The sequence below is a fragment of the Pseudophryne corroboree genome, chromosome 12 (genome assembly GCF_028390025.1).
Source record: "Pseudophryne corroboree isolate aPseCor3 chromosome 12, aPseCor3.hap2, whole genome shotgun sequence".
Classification (NCBI taxonomy): domain Eukaryota; kingdom Metazoa; phylum Chordata; class Amphibia; order Anura; family Myobatrachidae; genus Pseudophryne; species Pseudophryne corroboree.
The window spans coordinates 83,095,061-83,122,141 of NC_086455.1; the positions used below are offsets into that span (position 1 = coordinate 83,095,061).

General features: G+C 45.7%; 1 pseudogene; it reads left to right on the forward strand.

Moving 5' to 3' along the window:
- The first annotated feature begins 3,131 nt into the window (after window positions 1–3,131).
- LOC134981785 (5S ribosomal RNA) lies at window positions 3,132–3,250 on the forward strand (annotated as a pseudogene).
- The last annotated feature ends 23,831 nt before the right edge of the window (window positions 3,251–27,081 follow it).

Genomic DNA, 27,081 nt, shown 5'->3' on the forward strand with positions numbered 1-27,081 from the left:
AGAATAATTCAAGAGAAAGAGATAGAAAGAATAAGAGGGAAAAAAAAGGGGGGAAATAAAGGGATAGATAAGAATAGGTGGATCTGCTTTCCACGTTAGGCACGGTCCAACAGCACCCACTTGCGTGGTTCTGTGCTCCGTGAATCGAGGATGAGAGTCCACGAGACAGATAAGAGATAGAATTAAATATAATACAAAAAATTACTGTTAATAAGATCAGTTATATGAGATGATCCCCAACAATGAAAATTGCAATGAAGTTATGATCCTCTTAGGGGATATGAATTATCCCAAAATTGCCGTATTATTGTAGGAAGGTTAAACCTTGATAATACTGAGCACAGGCATGTATATATTGTGCACAAAGAGGTCTGAATAACAATGCTCTAGCATTATTTCTGAATAAACAAATCAACCGATTAATTAATCAAATGTTTGAACAAAGACATTAAATCACAAAATATTGATGCAGAGTAAAGAAAGAGAAGAAACGACTTCTCAGTAATTTAGGTACAGATGACAGGAGGTATTGAACAAGTACCTCACAGCAAGATATTGAATAATATGAGTAAAAAGAAGGATTGACAACTATTGGGGATTAAAGTTGTGGCCCATAACAGAGGGCCAGGCTCATATATAAAGAAAAGAATACAGAAACTCGAGTCAATAGTGAATATATATCTCTATGAATGTGATGCCTGGAAGAAAGGTTGCTGCCTGTGTGTCCACAGAGCAACACTGGCTTACGATACTTCAGTTGGTGGACAGAGATGTGGATCAGTGCATTTGGTCAGGAGCAGAGGCAGGTAGCTGGCGCCGAACAGTCACTCCATATGCGGACCCCCGTGTGGAAGACGCGTTTCACCCAAAGGGCTTGTTCACTTCCGGGTTCAGAGGTGTGGACGGGGAGAAGGATATTTGGGCAGTTCCATTATCGCGCCAGGCCAATAGCAGGCGCGGTGGGCGGAGACGCTAATCGCGTAGTCCCGCCTGTCATAGTAATAGAGAAATGATGAAACAGCAATTTCCTATTCACCTACTTAATTCCCATTTTCACCTAATGTCTCTCCCCGCACCCTATCACAGCACATGCCTCACATTTTCCTACACGTTTCCCCGTTCTCTCAATTCTTTCCATCACGCTCACAAGATTTTCCATCTCAGTTATTTAGTTTTTTTCACTGCTCCACACCTCATTTCCAGTTGTATTAGCGCTGTAATTCACTTCTATTGTTTTCCTTTGTTCTGGAGATTGACCTTCTCCAATCACAGCTGCTAGGAAAAAACCACTCATCTTTGCGCCTGTTTATTGTATACTTGTTATATAATATATTTTTGCATTTACACCTCATTTCCCACCCATTATACCAATATTCACATTCCGCCTCCCCACATCAGTTACAGCATCGCTCCATTTCCTAATTCATTAGAGAGTCACTTTCCACACTTAAACCACTCACACCTTGACTAATGTCTATCACATCAGCCCCGCCTAATTTGGCAATTTAGTATATAATTTTTCCTTCCCCCCCCACTCATATATTATATCTGCTTTCAACAATGCCACTACCAACACCTGCACAGGGTCTGCCAAGCATCCCTATCGTAACCCCCACTTTTATCGTTCCTTCCCGGTGCAGACGGCACTGAGGGATTCACAACCCTGTCCAACATACATCTCCAATTTGTCTATCAATCCTAGCAGCAATTAGACATGCCACCCTGCCAACTATAAGACAGACATGCACCACAGACTTTATCTCTCTCCCTACCCTCACGGGCCGTTCTGTTTAGAATATGCAGCAACCCACTGTGTCTATCAATTATGCCCCATTTTTTAATATTCCCCTCCTTCAATATACCTGGCTAAATTCCTAGTCTTAACCCTCACCTTTAAAAAAAAAAAATTCTACATATCTGCTTTTGTAGTATATTCCATTACAAATTCTAATCTAATCTCAGTGGCAACCAATTTGCCCATACCTCCATACACCTCTATTATTCTATCCATTACTCAATATGGAGTCCTGAGGCCTCCTCAGAGGTTGCCCCCACCTCGACTAACTTATCCCTCACCCAAGATGGCGCGCCCAGCTTCGCTAGCGATCTATTGACTTGCGCAAGATGTCATCATTTCTCTATTACTATGACAGGCGGGACTACGCGATTAGCGTCTCCGCCCGCCGCGCCTGCTATTGGCCTGACGCGATAATGGAACTGCCCAAATATCCTTCTCCCCGTCCACACCTCTGAACCCGGAAGTGAACAAGCCCTTTGGGTGAAACGCGTCTTCCACACGGGGGTCCGCATATGGAGTGACTGTTCGGCGCCAGCTACCTGCCTCTGCTCCTGACCAAATGCACTGATCCACATCTCTGTCCACCAACTGAAGTATCGTAAGCCAGTGTTGCTCTGTGGACACACAGGCAGCAACCTTTCTTCCAGGCATCACATTCATAGAGATATATATTCACTATTGACTCGAGTTTCTGTATTCTTTTCTTTATATATGAGCCTGGCCCTCTGTTATGGGCCACAACTTTAATCCCCAATAGTTGTCAATTCTTTCTTTTTTTCCTCATATTATTCAATATCTTGCTGTGAGGTACTTTCTTTACTCTGCATCAATATTTTGTGATTTAATGTCTTTGTTCAAACATTTGATTAATTAATCGGTTGATTTGTTTATTCAGAAATAATGCTAGAGCATTGTTATTCAGACCTCTTTGTGCACAATATATACATGCCTGTGCTCAGTATTATCAAGGTTTAACCTTCCTACAATAATACGGAAATTTTGGGATAATTCATATCCCCTAAGAGGATCATAACTTCATTGCAATTTTCATTGTTGGGGATCATCTCATATAACTGATCTTATTAACAGCAATTTTTTGTATTATATTTAATTCTATCTCTTATCTGTCTCGTGGACTCTCATCCTCGATTCACGGAGCACAGAACCACGCAAGTGGGTGCTGTTGGACCGTGCCTAACGTGGAAAGCAGATCCACCTATTCTTATCTATCCCTTTATTTCCCCCCTTTTTTTTCCCTCTTATTTTTTCTATCTCTTTCTCTTGAATTATTCTTATATAGGTGCACTCTTATTGGCGGGCTGATCGCACTACTCTCTACTATCATACCACGCTGCCAGCGCCCGATCTCGTCCGATCTTGGAAGCTAAACAGCGTTGGGCCGGTTTAGTACCAGGAAAGGCGACTACCTGCGAATACCCGGTGTTGTAGAGTAGGAATTGCTTCCTCTTAGTGCGAGAAGAACACGCCAACAGCAGTATCACCACTATCTCTTTCATATATCTGCCCATGTTAGTCAGTCAATGCTCAGTGCAGGTTAAGGGGTTTTTTATTTCACAATCATGATATTTATCATACGATTCAGGTGCTAAATTCTGGCGACCTTGTAACAGTAATATATCCACTTGACGCAAGTGATCACAGTTGGAGATATATACATTTGTGCTCTGACCACTCCTCGGTCCTATCAACACAGTTATCTGTACTGGTCAGGGGAAATGGTGGTATGACAATTTTGTGTCTACAAACCTTTCCAATCACTCTTCAATCGAAGAGACCAGAACATTTTAATATTTCATTTATTTTTATATATATTCAATTCTCTTGGATCATCTAAGTGGGTAATTGTTGTTATATCCATACTAATAAAAGTTACGTTTTAACATTTTCTAATATTCTATCTATAGCATAGGAATTTTCCTTTCCCTACTAAGAGTGCGCCCACACAAGAGCCTTCTCTCTCTCCCTTGTTAGTCTATGTACTTCCTGGCTCTGGGCGCACCACCACTTAGGACAACACATAGGAGAAAATTGTAGATATTTTCTCGCTCCCATTATATATGGGTCATGATTAGTCCGTTTTTGGTTTTTCTCGCATTTACTATAATGTTGTGACCGGTGCCCAATCACCCCTTGCTTTTACCCTTGGTGTTGCAGGCATAATTCGCATATCGATTGGCACTCCATGCAAATCTTATCCTGGAGGAAGACTTATTTGACCTCTTGTTTGCCTCTCAAACCTGTCAAACCTCTCAATAAAACCCTTGTCACATCATCCTCGCAGATTCCGCCTTAGTACACTTCCTTCTCCGACATCTTCAGAGGCAGGGAGCAGATATTTTGCCACCCCATAGGAAATGGGACTGTCCTATAGACCTCGAACCAGGGAAAGATCCACCTAGAGGTCGGACCTACCCTTTATCTATTCCAGAAACTAAGGCTATGTCCGAGTATATCCGAGAAAACTTGGCCAAGGGGTTCATTCGGCCATCTACCTCACCAGCCGGAGCTGGGTTCTTCTTTGTCCAGAAAAAATATGGGGGGGGGGAGTTAAGACCTTGTATAGATTACAGGGGCCTGAACAACATCACGGTAAAAAATCATTACCCACTACCCCTCATTTCCGAATTATTTGATCGAGTCAAGGGAGCGACCATCTTCTCCAAACTAGACCTAAGAGGAGCCTACAATCTAAACAGGATACGAGCAGGCGACGAATGGAAGACCGCGTTCAATACCAGGGATGGTCATTTCGAATATCTCGTCATGCCATTTGGTCTGAGTAATGCCCCTGCCGTATTCCAAAATTTTGTCAACGAAATTTTCCGAAACCTTCTACATCAATCTGTCGTGGTCTATCTGGACGACATCTTAATCTTTTCCTCAGACCTTGGAACACATCGATGACACGTTTTAGAAGTACTACAGAGACTGCGGGAGAACTATCTGTATTGCAAGTTGGAGAAATGCATCTTCGAGCAAGTTTCAGTTCCCTTTCTAGGGTATATCATTTCTGGCTCCGGATTACAGATGGATCCGGAGAAAGTACAAGCCATACTGAATTGGTCAAGACCTTCTTCTCTTAAAGCAGTGCAACATTTTCTAGGGTTCTCTAACTACTATCGGAAATTTATTAAAGGGTTCTCCACCTAGGTGGCGCCCATCACCACTCTTACTCGAAAAGGAGCACGCCCGTCTCATTGGTCACCAGAAGCAGAGTCCGCTTTCCATCTGCTTAAACAAGCATTCATATCAGCACCAGTATTGCGACAACCAGACATTAATAAACCCTTTTTCCTTGAAGTAGATGCCTCCTCGGAAGCGGTAGGAGTGGTACTCTCTCAAAGGTACGAAGATCGTAAACTCCATCCTTGTGGTTACTTCTCGAAGAAGTTTCTCCCCGCCGAGAAGAACTACACTATTGGAGAGAAGGAGTTCTTGGCGGTCAAGCTGGCCCTAGAGGAATGGCGATATCTCCTGAAAGGAGCCAACTTCCCTATTCCCATTTATACAGATCATCGGAACTTATCCTTCCTGAAAGATCTACAATGTCTGAGTCCGCGTCTTGCTCGTTGGACCATGTTCTTTTCCCGCTTTTCGTTCATCCTGACTTATCGGCCCGGTTCACAGAATCTGAAAGCAGATGCTCTGTCACGGTCCACTACTTCCGTTGAATCTGAAGAACCTCCTCAGACACACCCCGTCCTAGATGCAAAAGTTTTTGCCTCCACTCGTCTGCAACCTCCTGCAGGGAAAACTTTTGTCACTCCCCAATTATGGAAGAAACTCATAACTTGGGCTCACACTTCCCGATTTTCAGGTCATCCTGGTGTTCACAAGATAATGGAATTTCTGCAAAGATCCTACTGGTGGCCCACGCTGAAAGCAGATGTGACAGCTTTCATTTCCTCCTGCGTTAAGTGCGCCCAACACAAAGTTTCTCAGCAACCTCCGGCCAGGAAGTTATTGCCTCTTTCTGTACCACTTCAGCCGTGGTCCCATTTATCAATGGACTTCATAACAGATTTACCACCTTCTAAAGGCTATACGACAATCTGGGTGGTGATTGACAGATTCTCAAAAATGGCCCACTTTGTACCATTGAAGAAATTACCAACAGCGTCTGAATTGGCCCATCATTTCATTTCCGATATTTTCAGGCTTCACGGTCTTCCCATCGAAAGTGTCTGATCGAGGGGTGCAATTCTTAGCAAAGTTCTGGAAATCCCTTTGTACAGCCTTACAAATCAAATTGCAGTACTCTACAGTCTATCATCCACAGTCCAACGGTTCCACGGAACGAGTTAATCAAGATTTGGAGACCTTTCTACGCATTCACCTTTCCTCTTCTCAGGATGATTGGGTAGAACATTTACCTTGGGCTGAGTTCGCCCACAACAATACTTACCATTCTTCTACTGGACTCATGCCCTTGCTCATTGTTTATGGAGCCCATCCTAAGGTTCCAGCATTTCATTGTCTACCGGCACTTGACCTACCAGCAGTTGAGCATTTCTTGAACATCTGGAATCGGGTTCATACCAATCTTCAAAAGTCTTCTCTTCGTTATACAAGAAATGGGCTGATAGGAAACGAAGAACAATCCCTAGTCTCAATGTAGGAGACCAAGTTTGGCTTGCTACAAGGAACTTGCGCTTACGAGTACCTTCGATGAAGTTTGCCCCCTGCTTTATAGGTCCTTTTCCAATTGTGGGAATAATTAATCCAGTGGCCTATAAACTCAAACTACCCCCTTACCTCAAAATTCCTTCTTCTTTCCATGTTTCCTTGTTAAAACCTTTAGTTTTGAATCGATTTCGGAGACTGTAACCACGACCACCCAAAGCACTCACCCAAAGTGGAATAGAGTTTGTGGTTAAGAAGGTGCTGGACTCCCGAATTCACTATGGTCGGTTGCAGTACCTATTGGACTGAAAAGGATATTGACCGGAGAAACGGTCGTGGGAGTACGCAACGGATGTTCATGCCCCAGCATTAATTCGCAAATTTCATTCTGAACACCCAGAGAAACCTAAATTGTGTCCAGGGGCCACTCTAAAGAGGGGGCGTAATGTCACGCCCTGGTGGGAGACTGTGCAGGGGGGCCGGCTCTTACCTGTCCGGTCCCTCTGGAGGGGTCCAGCTGGTGGAGGTGCGGGCAGCTGGCGCCGGGCGGGGTGCGCTGGGAGTTCAGTCAGAGGCACTGGATCGCGGCTCTGCGGACTGGCAGCATGTTCCTCCGGCAGGGTGAGTGGTGCTGCTGTGGAGCCAGGGCTTCTGTGATCATGCTGGGCTGTGTTCCGGCGGCCAGAGCCAGATTAAGTCTATGGGGGGCCCGGGGCACTTCAGACAATAGGGCCCCTTATAAAGAGGCAGGCAGATGAATTAGATAGATAGATAGATAGATAGATATTTTTTTTCTATTAGGCATCCTTTAGAAAGGAAGAGGCAGCACACGGCTGACTTTAAATTAGTGTAAATCTGTATTAATAGTTACTGACGTGGGTTTTTCCTTTAGGGTACAGATTTACACTAATTTAAAAGCATGTGGAGTGCCATCAAGTGCCTTTCAAATCAAGTGTAGATATACAGAACAAACAGCGGCACTCATGGACCTCACAAGAAGACCACAAGAAGCCATTCAACAGTTTCGATTTATACAACCTTCATCAGTAATGAGGTCCGAAAGTGCTGCTGTTTGGTCTGTAGATTATATATATATATATATATATATATATATATATATATATATATATATATAAAATCCAAGAAATCAGGCTAATTAGTTATCGGGGAGAGTGTTGGTCCAAGCACGATAGATATATATATATATATATATATATATACAAGTGAATGATGGCACGGCACTCCAAGGCGACTTTTAAATCATGACTCAGACGGCAGAAGTTCAGCAACGTTTCAATGTAATGTACATTGTCCTCAGGCTTACCTGAGGACAATGTACATTACATTGAAACGTTGCTGAACTTCTGCCGTCTGAGTCATGATTTAAAAGTCGCCTTGGAGTGCCGTGCCATCATTCACTTGTGTATACGTTTATCTGCACAGGCACCCGGCGCATAGCTGCAGTTTGCTTATGGGAGAGCCGGTACCCTCTACTTGTGTATATATATATATATCTATCACATCCATAAATGCAGCACTCCTGGCATCTTCAAACAAAGTACACTCGGGGGAACATATCAAGCTGACAATGTTTCAGTGCCCTTTATTAGCGTGGCACTTTTGTCAGGTAACAAACCTCTCCAAGTAATAAATGCGCAAGACCTTCATCCGTCCCGCTCGCGTGTTTTTTAGAGATCCAAGTGCACCAGAATCATCTTTCCCAAATCCGGATCCACAAGAATCCTCAGACGTGACAATCCCCTGCTAAAGTATGGTTGCCTGTATTACTTGTACAGCTTTACCCTTCACTCTTGCTTTCAGCCATTGAGGTCCATCCTTTGAGCTTCATATGCAATTAATCTGACCATTTGTAGTTCTGAACCAGTCTATCCTGCAAATAAAGTCTTCCTAGCTGTGTGATAGACTCATTGTTTTGTGACAGATTGTGAGCCCTGATTGGACGAACACCCTTTTATTAATGTGCTCTCATACAACACGTAATCAGCTGTCCCTCAGCCCGGCTCAGCTCTGGGCAGTAGCTTTAATAATAATCTTGCAGTTGAACAGTATGGTCTCAATTATGGTTTGGGTTTGCGTGACCAGTGGCCGGGATGCAGGCGGTCACCATACCGATGCTGGGATCCCGGCCGCCAGAATGCCGGCAGAGGCTCAAGAGCAAATAAGCCCCTTGTGGGCTCGCTGCGCTTGTCACAGGTTCTATTCCCACTCTACGGGTGTCATGGACACCCACGAGTGGGAATAGTCCTTGGCCCACAGCCGGTATTCTGGCGACTGGGATCCTGGCGTCGGTATGCTGACCGCCGGGATGGTGACTACATACCCTCTATTATCCATACAAAGGAGCATAATCACTCTGATAATAGCTTTCAACTGGCACAGTTCATTTATTGTCATACTGGCATTTGAATTAAAAAAATCGCTGATTCCATGCCAAGATTTATAGGACTAGCATAGTGAATATTGGTAAGTTTGCATTGTCATGTACAAAAATATATTTTTGTTTTTTTGCTTTAGTGTATTTAACATCACCTATCTCCTGTGTACAAAACAAATAGCTTGTGCATTTATTGCCAAAGTGCTACATAATTACATGGTAATGAAACTCATGGTATATAAAATCAGCTAGACACCATATAGACTCTCAGGGGGAGGATTCAAATCTTATCTCATCCCCGATCTCCCGTCTTAAGTGCGGGGAGATCGAAGGGCGATATTTAAATGCCCCCCGTTATTGCACTGAACGCGCCCATTACAGTCGTGTTTAGGGCGCAAAGCATCTAAACCCAATTTAAGTAAGACGGGAAATCATGAAAAGTCCCATTTGAGTGGCCAAACGGGTCTCTTTACACACATTTCAGCTCCCTACACCGGGGGTAGCGAGCTAAAATGAACTTGTCGCCTCCATCGGCAGCAACATTAGAATACTGTCTGCGGAGGGGAGGGGGGGGGGGGGACTTTTGTATCAGGCCTTCAGAGTTGAGTATATTATTTGAGTGTGATGTAAAGGTGAATATAAGTAGACTACAATTATATTTTAAAATGAATAGCATTACTACAGGTATTTGCATTTAAATGTGATTTTATAGTAGCATGTTTTTGTTTTGTTTTAGATCCTATGAGCGCATATCCTATTTTATTGTCTGACCTATTGAGTTGATCAAAGATGTTGCATTGCATACATTATTTTAGTGCCCATAGGGCCTGCTTCTGAGTCACACACAATGCTAATGTCCATGGATTTGAGTGATTTTCTGCCACCGCACGTGTGCAAAAAAAACCTAAGAAGCCCTACAGTGCATGTAATACACATTTGTAAATGAGACGTATGGTGTCAGTAATGTGCTGGACACCCCTGGTCGGTGACTGGGACGTGGCTATTCGGATACATGGACTGTGGCTGTCACAGCTCTGAGTTGTGCAGACCAGCTCCCGAGTCCCCTTATCCGCATCATGTCACACATCACTTCTGTGATGCTTAGGAGCCGCTCTGCACTGTATGCGTCGTGCATACAGAAGTTGAGCACAGAGTTGAAAGCATTCAAAATGAGCCCACCACAGAGGGTGAGGCAAGTACTCAAGGGCATGTGGGGAGGGGGGGGGGGGAGGAATCACAATGGGGAAGGGGGCACTAAGTAGCTTATTTGGGGGCACTGTGTGGTAGTGTAGAGATGTGCCGAGTGTCGCAGGGCACATCAGTGCAGCGGCGTAGTGCAGGGGATCTGCGTCCCCTGCAAAATGCGGCGGTGGCCGGCGCTGGGGCGGTGTGTCTGTCCCCAGCGCCAGTCAAGAAATGGTGATGGGCAGCGGCACGGCGTCATTTCAAACTTGGAGCCAATCTGGCCGCCAATGAGAAGCGCCAGCCGCGTCAATTCAAATCCGGCGCCGTCCGCGAGCCAATCACGGCTCGCAGGGCGCTGGTCCATCAGAAGATGGCGCAGCGAGCCAATTGGCGCTCATCGTGTCATAGGCCCCGCCCCCGGCGTGTGACGCCAGACGCCGGGCGGGAGCCGAAGGCAGAAGAAGCCGCGCCGAAGAGTGGTAAAGAGTCAGGCGGCACCAGGAAGAAGAGGACGTCGTGGCAGGAGGTCCTGAGGCCGCGGAAGAGGCCAGAAGACGCCAGGCTCCTGGAAGATGTCCAGCGGCAGCTGGACTCGGAGAGGCGACGGCGGCGCCGCTGGCCAGGATGGGCCAGCGGCAGAAGAGTGAAGAGCAGCGCCGGAGAGGTCACCAGGGGTGGGAAGCGAAAGAGCTAACAAAGCTTCCCCCTGGTGCCTCTCCCATCGCTACGGTAGGCCCTTGTAAGGTGCCCCCCCCCTTCCTCCCTAGACCACCGGGTGTTCGGGCATTGGGCCCGTGGGACAGTCAGGCCACAGGCCTGTGGCGCAAGTTAGGCGGGCATTAGGCCCGTGGCCACAATCCAGGCAGTAGGCCTGTGGGAACGGATAGAGGGCGTTAGGCTCTCGTTCCAGTAAACCCCCCCCCCAATTAGGTGTGTATAAGGTGACCCTGGGCATTTGGCCCAGGTCACCCAACCAGCCACATGTTAGGCCGGCGCTAGGCCCGTGGGAAAAGTCAGGCCTCTGGCCTGTGCGCAGTCAGGGGGCATTAGGCCCAGTAAATAAGTTGTCCCCCAGGCGAATAAGGGTAGTGATGGGCACTAGGCCCAGGCCATCCCGGTGGATACAGGTAGGCAGGCCCGCTTGGCCTGAGCCCCACATAAGTAAGTGTACAGGAGGTGGGTAGGCTGCACGGCGCCCACCCCCTCAGCGGCAGGTAGGGATTTAAAGGGACAGCACCGTTTAATCTTGTACTCTGATATTGTTATGCGTGTTGTTACCGTGCAGGGCAAAGTGTTTGTTTTAAAGTTTGTGCATAGTTTGTGTTGCACCACCCACACGAGCTAGTTTGAGGGCTCTGTTCATGTATCTAGTGTAGCGGACGCACACTAGGGTAGTTTTTGGCCCTGCACGGCTATTTTCTCTTTACCTCCTTACAGGGACCTGTAAGTGGAGAAGATCGGAGTGCAAGACTTGTGATGGTGAGTAACACCTCTGTCCATGTGTCCTTTGATGTGTGTTTGTCTCCCTTCCTTCAGGGCGAACGGTGAACCTTGCACGCAGGTGCAAGGTTGAATTTACACCTGGTGCGAGAGTACCGATAAGTGAAATTCGGGCTCTGAGGCCGTGCGCCCAGGATGGCCTTCACCTAGCCCGAAAACTGTATTTTCTGTTTCAGAGGGCGTTTCGGTCCACAGTTAGGAGGAACATCACTCAGCAATCTCCTTCCTCCTAGGTCATCGTGTCCGGGTCCAACTGAAGATTTCCTGGTCTGTTGAAGGTTCCGGTACCTGAAGGTGAGAGAGTGCGGCGCCTGGTGAATAGTGAGTCTACACCTGCACGGCAGCAGGCACTACACCGCACCGCCACCCTTTTACAGTAGTGTCTCAATTTTAATGGAGAGGCCCCCACACCTTTGTTGCCCAAGGCCTCCACAAGCGTTGATCCAGCCCTGATAGAGGTGGTCCTGGTGTGAAATTGCAATTTGCATTATTACAGCCATCTTGCAGGCAGACGAGCACTAGGAGAAATTCCTGCTGCCTTTGGTATCCGGGTGGTTGTTACATACTATGGTAGTCTCCCGGACATTCCTGGAAACTAGCAACTATAAATAAGACATGTCCTGTTGAGATTAGTCTCCATGGACCTTAGAGTGTAATATACACCAACATGTTATGTATACTGAACTTCAGAATCTTAGATATTATTTTTCTTTAAATATTATATATAAGTTCCAGAGTGTAAGAATGATTGGAAGAATTTCAGTTAACATGCAGAAAATATTTTTAGAGGGACAAATATTTCCAAAAATTATCCTTTAAAAGCCAGGACTTACACTGGAAATTAGGTATATTTTGGAAATTATAGAATTAGGCAACCGGTGGCTCTCTGGCTGTTATTAAACTGCATGTCCCATCAAGTCTCAACAGAAAGGAAAATGAAAGAGAAGACAGTCACATGCAGAATTGTCCCAACCCCTTCTTTATATTCAGACTCTACATTCTCCTAAAACCTCTAATGGAACTTTTTTATTATTATTATTATTATTATTATTATTATTATACCTTAAAATTTAAAATATCAACCAAACTTTTCCATCACAGTTCTTTTATATTTGGAATGGAGAAATAAATAGACCATTTAAATGATGGAGTACAAATGATTCCTGCTGCCATTAAGTGCTCATATTATTTTTTTCTTCCATCCAATAATCCTACCTTAAGCATGAATGCTTATCCCAGCAGGAGATGTTGTTGCAGGCATAACATGTGAGCTGCCAAAAGAAAATGCAAAGCATCTGACATCTTGGCTACTTGCTGTTAAATACACATATGTGCGCACACACATATATAAATCAGGCCTACATCCATAATTCTAAGGAAAACCAATAAAAATGCCAGGGCTGAAAGGTTTGTAAATAAGCATCATTTTAATGGCAATCAATCTGCTCACTTGAATAAATTCTCTGCGGTGCAAAAAGAAATTATGCCCTTTGGCGATATTTATTTTACTGTAACTAATTCACTAATTTATTTTTTGCCATTAAGTGATATTTACAAACAATAAAAATAAGGGGGGTAAAAAATTATACTTGTTAAAATGCAGTGCGCCCTGTGTTTCGTCATTGAAAGCACTGACTGTTTACATTTTCGGACTTAAGCAACCACTAAGTAAATAGACACATAAGGGTAATTTATACACAATGCCTAAATGGGGGTCAGAGGTGGCTACACCCTTTAGCGTTACAGTATGTACAAAGTTCCTCAGTACTTACAATGGGGTGTGGACATACAATACTTCCCTACTCTCCCAGAATGGCCGGGAGGCTCCTGAAAATCGGAAGACACTCCCGGTCACCCAGAAAAGAAGGCACAACACCCACATAGGCCCACACACCCCATCAGATGCCCACTTGTTGAGCTTAAGTGGGCGGGGCAATGTTACAATTTATGCTGAAACGCATCATCATAGTCCCGAAAACCAGGTTTACAATGACAGTAATCTGGGCATTGAATAGCAGGGGCCAGGGCAGAGACTGCGCCTCCATGTCCACACCTGCTCGCCCATGTTCCTGAGCCAACCTGGCTGCCTCTTCTGGGGCAGCCGGAAAGTCAGCAAGTAGGAGACATACCCATGTATACCTATCTATAGGGGCACAGAGGATTTCATGGCAGCTCTGCCTTATAATTTCCTCCTAAAACCCAGTAAAGCTACTGTATGACATGTATACAGAGCTGTAACTATATATCCTAACAAACCCCTAGCCCTCCCAATTCATATCTCCTGGCCTGGGACCAAAATATAGTGTTACTACCAATTTGTAAACATTTTAAATTGTCAATGTGAGAGTCTGACTTACCGTCCTGTTAATGCTGTTAAAAACTTGCAGGGGGCAGTGGTGGAATCTGGGAGTTGGGAAGGCAGACCGGACTGGGACTAAAATGTTAATACTGGACCTAGGTTAAAACTGGACTGGAGTGCTGACCGGGCTGGAACTGGGATGCTGGCACTGCAACCAGACTAGGACTGGACTGGAGTGCTGGTGATACAGACTGGAACTTCTGCTAGCTGCAGGAGTCTGGAGCCCAGGAACGCAGCTCTAGGAAGCAACGTTGTTCAAGGCACCTGTACTCTACCTGTGCAATCCTTATATTCCCTCTGAGGAGGTGATAGGAGGAACAGATCAGATGATCATAGCTAAGCCAGGGATTGGTAAAGCAGAGAACAGCAGTAGATTGGTGAGCAGAGTCGTGTGACAGCTGCAGAACCTGTGGTTGAAGAATCCTTGGTCAGCTGATTGCGAGTGTTTTGGAGGGAGCTCTGACATGGAGGAAGCAGGGCTGAATGAAGCGGAGGGAGAGCAGAGCACCGCGGGGAGCTGGAACTGGAATCAGCATGCCATGCTGGGATCGCTGTGCAGGAACAGCATGGAAGCACACATGGCCTCTGCAGCAAAGTACACCAGCATGCAGGTAAGCAGCGCTGTATCTGGTGGCGATTCCTGACAGTAACTTGACTGGACTTCCACAACCCCACCTGTATACACAGGGAAGCAGCCTCACTTGATTGCCCAGTGTCATTTGCACTGTCTCCACATGGCATTCCTTAGGTGTGGTCACAACTCATGTTTCTTCCCTGTGTGGGCAGATCCCTCCAGCCCCACACAGAATCCATGGCTCACTATACTGTCACAACATACAATAAAACTACAGCAGAGACGATCCGGGCAAGCACCCTGTAGCCTGGTGGGGCTGGGTATGCGTGATCGGCGGTCAGGAGACTGCCGGTCACCATACCAATGCCAGGAACCGGCATTTGGATGCCCACGGGGGCGAGCGCAACTAAGCTGTAGGCTCGAAGCTATGGGCTGCACTCGCCATTGGTTATATTCCCACTCTACGGGTGTTGTGGACACCCACGAATGGGAGTAGTCCCTGTTAGTCGACATGCCGACTGTCGGGACTGTAAGGGGATGGGATTCCGGCGTCTGTATTTGTCACCGCCGGTCATGTAACTACCTCCCGCCTGAAGAGCTGCCAGGAGCCTCTTTAGGAGATGTTCCTGGCAGAACTCTGCCCCCTAAGTGTGGCATCGTGATGTCAGGGGTTTAGTGGGTGGGACCTGTACAGGGCACATTTTGCACCTCATTTATTTATTCAATTAAATAATCCCCTTATCCATACAGAATTATGTGCATGTGGGAGAACCATACTTCACAAAACAAAAATTCTTTATTTTACACCCCAAGACTACACTTTTTTCAATGTCCACTGCCTACTTATACTACACGGCCCACAATTCCGTTCACAACCCTTGTTTTCTGGGTAGGAAATTATGCTGTCAAGGTAAGTGTGGACTAACTGGGCTGGGAGGACAAGAGAAACACATTGGAGGAGGCTGAAGCAGGGGGGAGGCGGAGAGACACAGAGGGGGATGCTGACACAGGGGGAGGCTGAAAGACACAGGGAGGCAGAGAGACACCAAGGGAGGCTGGGAGAGGCTTACACAGAGGGGAGGCTGAGAGACAAATAAGGGGAGGCTGACAGACACATGTGGAGGCTGAAAGACACAGAAAGTAGGCTGAGACAGAGGGGGGAGGCTGAGACACAGAAGGGGAGGCTGAGAGAGTCTGAAAGACACAGAGAGGTAGGCTGACACAGAGGTGGAGGCCAATAGGCACAAAGGTGGAGGCTGAGGGATACAGTGAAGGGGAAGCTGATGGACACAGAGTGTAGGAGACTGAGGGACACAGAGTGAGGGGGAGATCTTGGTGGTTCCCCGAAAGAGGTGCCTGGGGCAAATAGCCCAATGTGCTCCCCCTTCCTTCCCTAAATCTGGCTCTGCATACCTGTGATTAACACATGCAGTGATTTCTTCTACTGCACTTTTCATCTCAGTCTGCCTCAAATCAGCTCTTCATTGTCTCCAATGAAAGATGAGAAGATAAGGAGAGGAGAGAGCTGGCCAAGGGCAGGTGCCCATACTTGTAAGCAGCACAGGTCAGTACGGGTTGGGGCTGGGAGACTGGAGCTTGGGATCCCCGGAGGTCAACATATCGACCCAGGGATCCCGGCAGCAGAATGCCGGTGGGGGGCTGTGGGTCGGCATTCTGACTGCCAGCATTTTGAGTGCTCGGGATTCCAGCGTCAGCATGGTGACACACATGACCGCATCACGGTCAGTACTGACAACATTGGCGAATGATGCAGAGAGACCTTGCACTGGCAGTGACCAGTGCAGTGATGTCATGTGTTTGAGGTAACAGACAGCTACGGGCTGATTAGACCAGCACCGTGTAAACTAAGTTTATCTTTTCGTTTGACTCCAAAGCACCCCTCCAGTGGCCAGCACCCTAGACAGCTGCCTGTAGACTAGCTGCATAATGGTGGCTACAGCCCTGACTCTATCCCCTGGCCACAGTGGCACCTCTCGATGGCTGGCCAATAGGTAGATACGGCCTTGCTCCTACATGAATAGTGAATACAGACTGAAGACACTGTCTGCCCAGGGAGGATCTATTTCTTCAGTGGTTTCCCATTGCAGGGAAACCACCATATAGGTAAGGTGTTTTTGGAATAGAATGGAGAAGAATGCTCCCAGGGTGACAAGAAACAGGTGCCATGTCATGCTGACATGCCCCTGTTTCGAGTGATCACATCCCTTGTGAAGGATGTCCATGTCCATTTTTTCCATGCACACCTTCACCGACAACCAGTGTGTTGAATAGCCCCACTCCAAAAAAAGGGGGCTTGGTTTTCTGCGAAGGGGCGTGTCCTCATTGGAAGTCCCCTGATTAGATGACACCAGGGTCATGCCCAGCATCCCTGGAGATGCTGGGTTGCCCTAGGAGAGTGACTCCCCCTGCACTGCTGGCTCCTATTCATTGATAGGAGTTGGGCTCTGCAGGATAATGTCACTCTGCAGCACCCCGCTCCTGCAGAGAAGCCGGCATTTTGGTGTCACCCCCTGAAAAGGTGACACCAGGGTGCAGTCTGCAACCGCCTTGTGATACCTTTGTGTTAGGTGATATTTATAATGACTTGTTGCTATGGGCATTGCCACTTTATTTAGCAGTTATCTGTGCATTGCTTGGATTCAGTCCTGCTGCCAGCACAGATTCAAAAATGATGGAAAAGAAAACCTATATATTTCTAGCATCATTATTTCTTCCACCGTCCTCTACACCAGTTCTCATAAATGTCCCCCGCTGTCTACTGAGCAAGAAAAATGTACATGCACAGTATAGTTTTTATTATTTCAAACATATTATTATTAAACATGAAAAAAAAGGAAAGCGAAGCCATAGAGGATGAGCCAACATTATTGCAAAAACAAAAATACTAATTCATTCTGTCAACACCTCTATCTTTAGTATGATGCTTTAATGAACTCATCCCTCATGCGACAGGCTGTTTTAGCAAAACATGTTTGTAATCTTGCTTCTCAGCTGCGCCAATCAATCACACATTTCTCTAATCCACCATTCAACATCTGTGGAATTTAATACATTTTCATCAGATCAGAAACAGGTTTTGGCAATGTTATTAGAATATGGTCTCCGAGTAAAAAAGAGTTGCTTAATATTCCTACTTTTGCTCCAGAGCGGATGAAACTTTGATGCACCAATTACAAACCAGATCTGTCAACAGAGGGTTAGGAAGACCAGACAGAGACCTTCTACTATCTCTCATTCGACCCATTAATAAGGAGCTTTGGACCCAAACGTTCCACTATTAATTCACATTGAAGTTACCTAGACTGGATTAATTAATTTATGAGAAGGATGTTTTAAAATCATTAATGACTCATGTCGGGTTAATACAAAAGGAAGGGAAGGGACGTTCGGAAAGAGAGCATTTTGTACCAGGTGAAATGGATTATGCCGGAAGGCCAGACGCTGCTGATGTCAGTAATATTACGTAAACCTTATTTTCTTAGCGAGGGAATTGGTGTAATGGTGAGTTTGCCTCTCCTTTGCAGCTGTGGATGTGACAAACCAATTAGGCAAGCTATAAGTTTGCGGAATGTCATCTCTATTACTGGAGAGGTTAACCATTTGTAACTAAAGCTCAGTTGTTTTTAAGTTCACATATGTAGGAATACTGTTCACTCTATAGGATGCAGGTCTACTGTGCAAAAGGATATTAATCAAAGTTAAAAATTGTTACAAGATGTTTATGTTAACATAATAAAAAATAATTGCAATAACCACAATGCACTAAAGAGAATAACAATTGTAAGGATGTTTCATGCTAGCCAACATTTTCTTCAAGGTCTCCGGGAGATCCAGAGAGCGGTTGCTGGTGGGAAGCACGAGTCCCCACTGCTCAATTCCATGATTTGAGACTAAGCAGTGGGACTTGAGTCCATAAGGGCACAATTCAGAGCCCTCAGATCATCCTCTTCACTGGGAAAATGGACCAATCCAGGCAGTAGAACCCTTTCTCAGGCGTTAGGGAGAGATCATCAAAATAAGTCTCTCAGAGAAGGCAACGGCAATATTGTATTTTGTTCTCTATCTATCCTTTAATAAAAGGCCAATAAGGATATTTGCCTTAGACCTGCCATGACAAGAGCTCACCATCAGACATTGTTAGTCTGAGTAATGTTTCAGAAACTTCTCTTGAATATAAGGGGATTGCGGTCTTTTTGGGTCACCATTAATTGAGAAAAGAGTCTTTAATAGCCTCTAATATCAATAAACCATTAATGAGATGGAGGTATCTCATTAATGGTTTATTGATATTAGAGGCTATTAAAGACTCTTATCTCAATCAATGGTGACCCAAGACGACAGAAATCCCCTTATTTTCAAGAGAAGTTTCTGAAACATTACTTTTCACATTTGCTTGACCATGAGTCTCCAAATAAATTTTTGATCAAATGTAAGGTAATGTTATAATTTTACTGCAAGACTACTCTTTATTGTAAAACCTTAATTAAGATCATAATAGATCTGTGATCTTTCCTACCAAAATTCTAAACATGTAAGAAAAACCTACTTTTGGGGGCAGGCCTGAATTACAAAACAGCCGTCGCTTCCTGGCGGGCTGGGGGTGAAAATGTAAAATGGTACTAGCAGTCTGTCACCCCTGAGGTCTGACTCTGACCAGTGGAGATCTCAGGCGCAGGGGCTGACTGGAATGTGTGTCTGGGAGCTTTGATAAAGTTCTTGTACATAAACCAGGATATGGTAAACTTGAGCGTAAGCCCGAAGGTGTGACCTGAATGGAGGAGAATATATCATGGGGAATGCTTTGTTACCCGACTCAAGCCTGTTTCTTGTGAAAGTCAGGAGTCTAGTAGACATGCAGTGCACGGCTGCATAGGATCACCAATTAAAGGGGGCTTGGCTGCATTGAACCTTGTAATTGGTTTGTGCTCCCTTTATATTCCCAGTCTGCCCATTACTTCCTGCTGGTCATAGATCCTGGTTGCCGCGGAAGCCTTTGGCTCTCTGTTTCATATTCCAGTCCTGTGAAATCCTGTGGTAAAGTATTCTTGCCAAACCCAGTCCTGTCTGGTTCCTGTCTGTCTTAGCATTAGCTGCAGTGTGGATTTCTCCACACAATACTAGTTTATTTGTCTTGTCTGTATCTTTGGTCTTTCTGTTTGTTATTCATTATCATTTTATTTGCATACAGCTGCTTTACACATAACCACTGCATTTGTCACTTACTACAGTCCCATTTCACTACAGTATCTCTTTCAAGCCTTCTTATCAGTGTACAGAGTCACAGCTCTATTAGTCTGTCCTCAGACCAATTCCTGGTCTCTGTATTTCTCTGTCCTTGTCAGTTATACAGTATTATCTCATAATTTTAGTATTGTTCCTTGGTGTCTGTTCCTGCAGTTGCCAGCAGTAACATCCACTGGCCTGGAGCATTCTGTGTCATTATGTATTAGTTTATACTTGTTCCCTGCCTGTCTCTTTAATCTGTGTATCCTGCCTGCCCGTTGGTCATTGACAGTCCTAGTCCTGTCTGGATCCTGTCTGCTTAGCTTCAGGTGTAGTGTGGAGTCTTCAACACAGCATTTATTCTTTGTCTTGTCTTTCGCTGTGGTGTATCTGCTATAGTCCATTATCATTGTTATTTACATTCAGCTGCTTCATACATTATCACCACATCTACTGTACCCTTCATCACCACAGCTCCTTGCATAACTGTCTCTTGCATACCTCTTAGTTCCTGTACTTAGTCTCCCCTCTATTAGCCTGTACTCTGACCCAAACTTGGTCTCAGTCTTTCTCTTACTGTCCCTGTCTTTTCTGCTGACTGATAACTCTGGTCGTCTCGGGGGGTAAGCTCATACTGTTGCCAGTGGCGTAAGTCCTGGTAGGCATCCCAGTACCGGTATACATATAAAGTCTTATGGGAAAAGTGGCTCTTATAGGCATGAAGACCTGCTGAGTGTTACTCTATGGGTCTTGCACCCAGGTGTCTGGGGTTATCGTCAGAAGATCAACTACGTGTCAAGCTCTCCACCATTCTTCGTGTCAAGTTATTTATTCATCACCTCCTAGTACCCAGTTCTCTGCAACAAGCCGTCCAGATATATTCCCCAGATCATAACATTAGGAAAGTAGTGTACCCTAACCTGCTAGCCCTAACCCTCCCTTCCCAAAGCTTGATCCTAAGTTCTTTGCCTAAGGCAATTGCATCAGAGGGTGCCACAAAAATAATAATGGATTGTGATAATTCTTATTTTTAGGCTCTGAGTTTGTATCATATCTGGGGCTGCAGGACAGAACTGGCTGTTACTTGAATGAATGAAACAAGCAGGTTGAAATATACTTTTCCTCATTAAGTTAAACCAATATGGGATTGTAGTAGAGTAAATCTGTCACACGCCATAGGTGGCGTTCACCGCGCTTACCCCTGCGTTCCTGCTGGTCTGTGTTGCGGCCTCCGCATTCGGTGGTCCACGGGCTCCGGCGCCTGGCTGCCGCGGCCCCCGGCGTTTCCCCCAGGGCAGGGGCGCCGCCATGACACCCGGCATCACGTGGGCGGGGAGCAGGTGACGTCATCAGACTGTTCCGCCAATCCAGCGGAGGCGGGAGATTCAAAGGCAGACGCCGGGCAGCGCCTCGGCGCCTGAGTATCGTCTTTTCCCCTGAAGTGGATGCCAGTACTTCTGTCCTCGGCGGATCTCTCTGCAGCTTACCCCAGTGTCTCCGGCATTTCCAGGTGTCAGTTGTTGCACAGCTTCCAGCGTTCCCAGCCGCTGCTGGGTTCCACTGCTCTCCAGTCACCAGTGCTTCTTGGAGTCAGCGTGGGCTGCAGGTTAAACGTCGCTCTCAAGTTATACAAGTCCTTAGTGTCTTTAACCCTTGCTCTCAAGTTATACGAGTCTTCAGTGTCTTTAACCCTCGCTCTCAAGTTATACAAGTCCTCAGTGTCTTTAACCCTCGCTCTCAAGTTATACAAGTCCTCAGTGTCTTTAACCCTCGCTCTCAAGTTATACAAGTCCTCAGTGTCTTTAACCCTCGCTCTCCAGTTATACAAATCCTCAGTGTCTTTAGCCACCGCTCTCAAGTTCTTCAAATCATCAGTGTCTTTAACCACCGCTCTCAAGTTCTTCAAATCATCAGTGTCTTTAACCACCGCTCTCAAGTTCTTCAAATCATCAGTGCCTTTAACCACCGCTCTCAAGTTCTTCAAATCATCAGTGTCTTTAACCACCGCTCTCAAGTTCTTCAAATTATCAGTGCCTTTAACCACCGCTCTCAAGTTCTTCAAATCATCAGTGCCTTTAACCACCGCTCTCAAGTTCTTCAAATCATCAGTGTCTTTAACCACCGCTCTCAAGTTCTTCAAATTATCAGAGTCTTAACCACCGCTCTCAAGTTCTTCAAATCATCAGTGTCTTTTAACCACCGCTCTCAAGTTCTTCAGTCACCAGTGTCTTTTGCCATCACTCACAAGTACTTCCGGGACATTCCTCCATGCGCTCCTTCTCTGTTATGTGACATTGTGTTGCTCTCTTCCTGCAATAAAGTCCTTTAATATTTTCACCAAGCTTTACTGTCAGAGTCCTGTATGAGGAAGACCTATATCAAGCCATCCCTGTTCCGACCCAACTGTGGTTCCTCTCCCCTACCATTGGGAGAACCCCCGAGTTCACAACACCCCCAACCTAGGTCAGTGACAGTATACTCAGGCCACATGGACCCGGGGGATCGGAGCCCAGAGGCAAGTACCATCCAGGACTTGATTTCTCGAGTACAAAGTCAGGAAGCAGCACAGGGCCAGGTGATGCATTATCTCCAGGAATTATCTGGCCGGCTGGATCAAATTCAGACTTCTCTGGCTTCAGTAGTACCGGCCCCAGCTCCAGTACCCACTCCAGTGGTTGTCTCTAGTAATATTCCATCCTCCTCTGGAACCAGGTCACGTCTTCAGCTCCCTACTCCTCGCTATAATGGGAATCCAAAGAATTGCCGTGGTTTTCTCAATCAGTGCGAGGTACATTTTGAACTGCTGTCACATAACTTCCCTACTGATCGGTCCAAGGTGGCATACATTATTTCTTTGCTCGAGGGTTCAGCGTTGGATTGGGTGTCTCCGTTATGGGAGCGATCTGATCCATTGGTTTCTAGTTACATTATTTTCATTACGTCATTCCGGAGGATCTTTGATGAGCCCGGCAGGACGACCGCTGCCTCTGCAGACTTGCTTCGTGTCCGACAAGGCTTTCGTTCAGTGGGACAGTATGTGATTAATTTTCAGACCATAGCCTCAGAACTGCGCTGGAATAATGATGCCCTTCGGGCTGCCTTTTGGAACGGGCTCTCTGATCGTCTAAAGGACGAGTTGGTCACTAGAGATTTGCCGGATTCTTTAGAACAGTTGATCTCACTCTGTGTAAAGGTGGATCTTCGCATGCAGGAACGAGGTGGCGAACGTAGTCGGTCAGATCGATCAAGGGTCCGATCTCTTCCGTCTAAGCAAACGGTTATTCCAAGTCCTGATGAACCCATGCAGATTAATCGATCCCGGCTGTCCCCAGAAGAACGTCAGCGTCGTCGTGAGGGTAGACTCTGCCTCTACTGTGGAGCAGCGGATCACTTTCTCAAGTTTTGCAAGTCACGCCCGGGAAACTGGCAGTCCTAGCTTGTTCCGGAGGAGTCGAGCTAGGAGTTTCTTCTAAACCTTCTCCGCCAGTGGACTGTTTACTCTCCGTGTCTCTGTTCTCCGAGTCAATAGCCAAACCCGTTAATGCTCTGCTGGACTCAGGGGCTGCAGGGAATTTTATTTCCCTTTCCTGTGCCCAGGATCTGGGTTCTCAGCTACGGTCGGTCGAACGATCTATTACATTGACTGCTATCAATGGTACCCAAATTTCTAACGGTCTAATTTCAAGTTGTACAGTACCAATCAAACTGCAAGTGGGAGCTCTGCATCAAGAACACCTAGAGTTCCTAGTGATTTGGGAGATGCCCCACGATCTGGTTCTTGGCCTTCCTTGGCTTAAACTTCACAACCCTCACGTCGACTGGAGTTCGACACAAATAATATCTTGGAGTTCTTTTTATCATTCAAATTGTCTCACCCCAGTCTATCCGCTCCGTGTATCTTTCAGGTTAGATGAAGGGCTCATTCCGGAGGTCTATCGGGAGTTTTCTGACGTGTTCTCGGAGCAAGCGGCCGATCAGCTACCACCGCATAGACCCTGGGACTGCCCCCATTGAGCTCATTCCAGGGAAAATGCCACCTCTGGGTCGCACTTATCCCTTATCATTGCCCGAGACCCAAGCTATGTCGGACTATATCAAGTCTAATCTACAGAAAGGGTTCATCTGCCCCTCTACTTCTCCGGCGGGGGTGGGTTTCTTTTTTGTGAAGAAGGAAGTAGGGCTGAGACCATGTATTGACTATCGTGGTCTAAATGATATCACCATTAAGAATAAGTATCCTTTGCCGCTCATTACGGAGCTTTTTGATAGAGTTCGCGGAGCCCGAGTTTTCACCAAGCTTGATTTAAGGGGAGCTTATAATTTGATACGTATCCGACAGGGGGACGAATGGAAGACGGCCTTCAATACCAGGGACGGGCATTACGAGTATCTGGTAATGCCGTTTGGCCTCAGTAACGCCCCTGCCGTCTTCCAGGGATTCATTAACGAAGTCTTTCGGGATATGCTATACCTAAGTGTAGTGGTATATTTGGATGACATTCTGATATTTTCTAAAAATCTCACAGAGCACAGAATACAGGTCAAAGAGGTACTTCTTCGATTGCAAGAGAATCATCTTTATGGCAAGATTTCCAAATGTACTTTTGAGGTTCCTTCTGTTCCATTTCTTGGTTACATCATTTCGGGCACGGAGCTTCGTATGGATCCAGAGAAACTCACTGCCATCCGGGACTGGACTCAGCCTCTTTCCTTGAAAGCGGTACAACGATTTCTGGGCTTTGCAAATTACTACCGGATATTCATAAAGGGATTCTCTACCATCGTGTTACCTATTACTGCCCTAACCAAGAAGGGTTCTGACCCAAGTCATTGGTCCTCCGAAGCTGTAGCAGCGTTCACTCAGTTAAAGGCAGCCTTTATGTCCGCTCCAGTCCTTCAACAACCAAATTTTTCTAAACCATTCTTCTTGGAGGTTGATGCTTCCTCAGTAGGCATAGGTACCGAGCTTTCGCAGTACGCTCCAGATGGGAAGTTACATCCATGTGGTTTCCATTCTCGCAAATTCTCTCCTGCAGAACAGAATTACACCATTGGAGACAAAGAGCTTTTGGCAATAAAATCTGCCTTGGAGGAATGGAGATATCTTTTGGAAGGTGCTAAACACCTAATTACAATTTTCACTGATCATAAGAATTTGCTGTACCTCAAGACGGCCCAGTGCTTGAATCCCCGTCAAGCTAGATGGGCGCTCTTCTTTACCCGGTTTTCGTTTGTTATTAAGTACCGGGCTGGGACTTTTAACACTAAGGCTGATGCTTTATCCCGTTCCTTAACAGCTTCGGATGAGGAGAATTCCGTTGAGAAGGCTTTGATTCTCAGTCCAGTTTCTATGTCAGCGGCTCCCACCGCTTTGGGTCCTCCTCCTGGGAGAATGTCTGTGCCAGCTAAATTTCGACCAAGGTTGTTGCAGTGGGCTTATGTTTCCAAGTTTTCCGGTCATCCTGGAGTTCAAAAGATGTGGGAGTTTCTACTGGTCTTACTGGTGGGACACTATGAAGGATATTCAAGATTATGTCAACTCATGTCCTCAGTGTGCTCAGCACAAAATTCCTTGTTTGCCTCCTGCGGGGTTATTGGATCCACTGTCCATTCCTCAGAGGCCTTGGACCCATATCTCTATGGACTTTGTCACCGAATTGCCTCTCTCCAAGAGTCACAATACTGTCTGGGTAATTATCGACCGTTTCTCTAAGATGGCACATTTTGTACCTTTGACTGGGTTACCATCAGCTCCCAAGTTGGCTTTGTTATTTATCCGAGAACATTTCCGCCTGCACAGCTTACCTCAGGAAATTGTATCTGACCGGGGGGTACAATTCACTGCAAGATTCTGGAGAGCTCTCTGTAAGGCCTTACAAATAAAACTCAGGTTTTCATCCGCTTACCATCCACAAACCAATGGGCAAACTGAACGCGTCAATCAAGATTTAGAGACTTTTATCCGTGTTTATCTTTCTCCTTCGCAAGATGAGTGGAACTGTTGCCATGGGCCGAGTTTGCCCATAATCATCTGTACCACTCTTCGACTGGTGAGTCCCCATTTTTCATTAATTATGGGTTCCATCCTCAAGTTCCTGAATTACCCATTTGTCCTCCGGAGGATGTTCCTGCTGCAGCCTCTACTCTTCGGCACTTCAGCCAAATTTGGAGTTGAGTTCATGCTAATCTCAAGAGAGTTTCCGGCCGCTATAAGTTCTTTGCGGATAGGAAGCGACGAGCAGCGCCCCAATACAAGGTTGGAGACAGGGTATGGCTTTCCACCCGCAACCTCCGGTTAAGGGTGCCCACTATGAAGTTCGCCCCGAAGTTTATTGGTCCTTACCCCGTGTTACAAGTCCTGAACCCGGTTGTCTGCAAATTGGGATTGCCTTCCCACGTACGGATACCAAACTCCTTTCACGTCTCTCTCCTTCGCCCCCTTGTTTTAAACCGGTTCCATTTAAAGTCCCCGAGGCCAACCTCTGCAGAGTCTGAAGATGGAACGGACTTTGAAATCAAAGCTATTCTTGACTCTAGTTATCTTCACAGATTGGGTATCTGCACACTCCCTATGTATTAGTTTATTGTATTTCTTGTGAGTGTATGTGATTCATCACCATACATTCACTTGGCAAACCCCTTTTCCCATATCATATATTATTCAATGTACTCTTTTTTCAGGGGGTGCTGTCAACTACAGGGTATTGAAACTAGAATGTGAGAAGAAAGAAACAGAAGGAAGTCTGTATTGTTGACGCACTGAAGAGATATGAATTTATTCTAAAATATAACCTTTATTTGATATGCATTAAAATAAAGTTGATTATCGTCCTGAACAACAGTGAAACATAAGAGTTAAAATGACAATACTAACAAATATGTGAAAAGACTGAAAAATTGTGAATAAAGAGTTAAAAATGTGTCCACATGTGTTTCACGTCTGATTCTTAGGAGTTGCTGAAATGACTTATATATCAATGATCTTTATCCAATATCAAAAAGGCTGTCACAGACTATGATGTTGGAACCCGCTATATTACATCAGTGGTCTAAATATTTACTCATTCATGTGTGTGTCTTCTTCACTCCATGAAGATTACCATCTGACAGGTACTCCCCCTTGCATAGATTGTGGACTATAGATTCAAATAGATGCACATATATCACCCAATTCCAGGTAGAAATTTGTCTTTGAGTATATGTGGTTGCTTTAGTCTTAATTTCCCTATTATTGTAGATATAGTTCTCTGCAGAAATACGGATCTCCAAGCAACAGGAGTCCTACACACTATCTATACCTTCAAGGGATCTATTATATGTGTGGGTTGCTTCGGAGGTTATAATAATCCCCACTTTTATAGAAAACGGCCTACGTGTATATT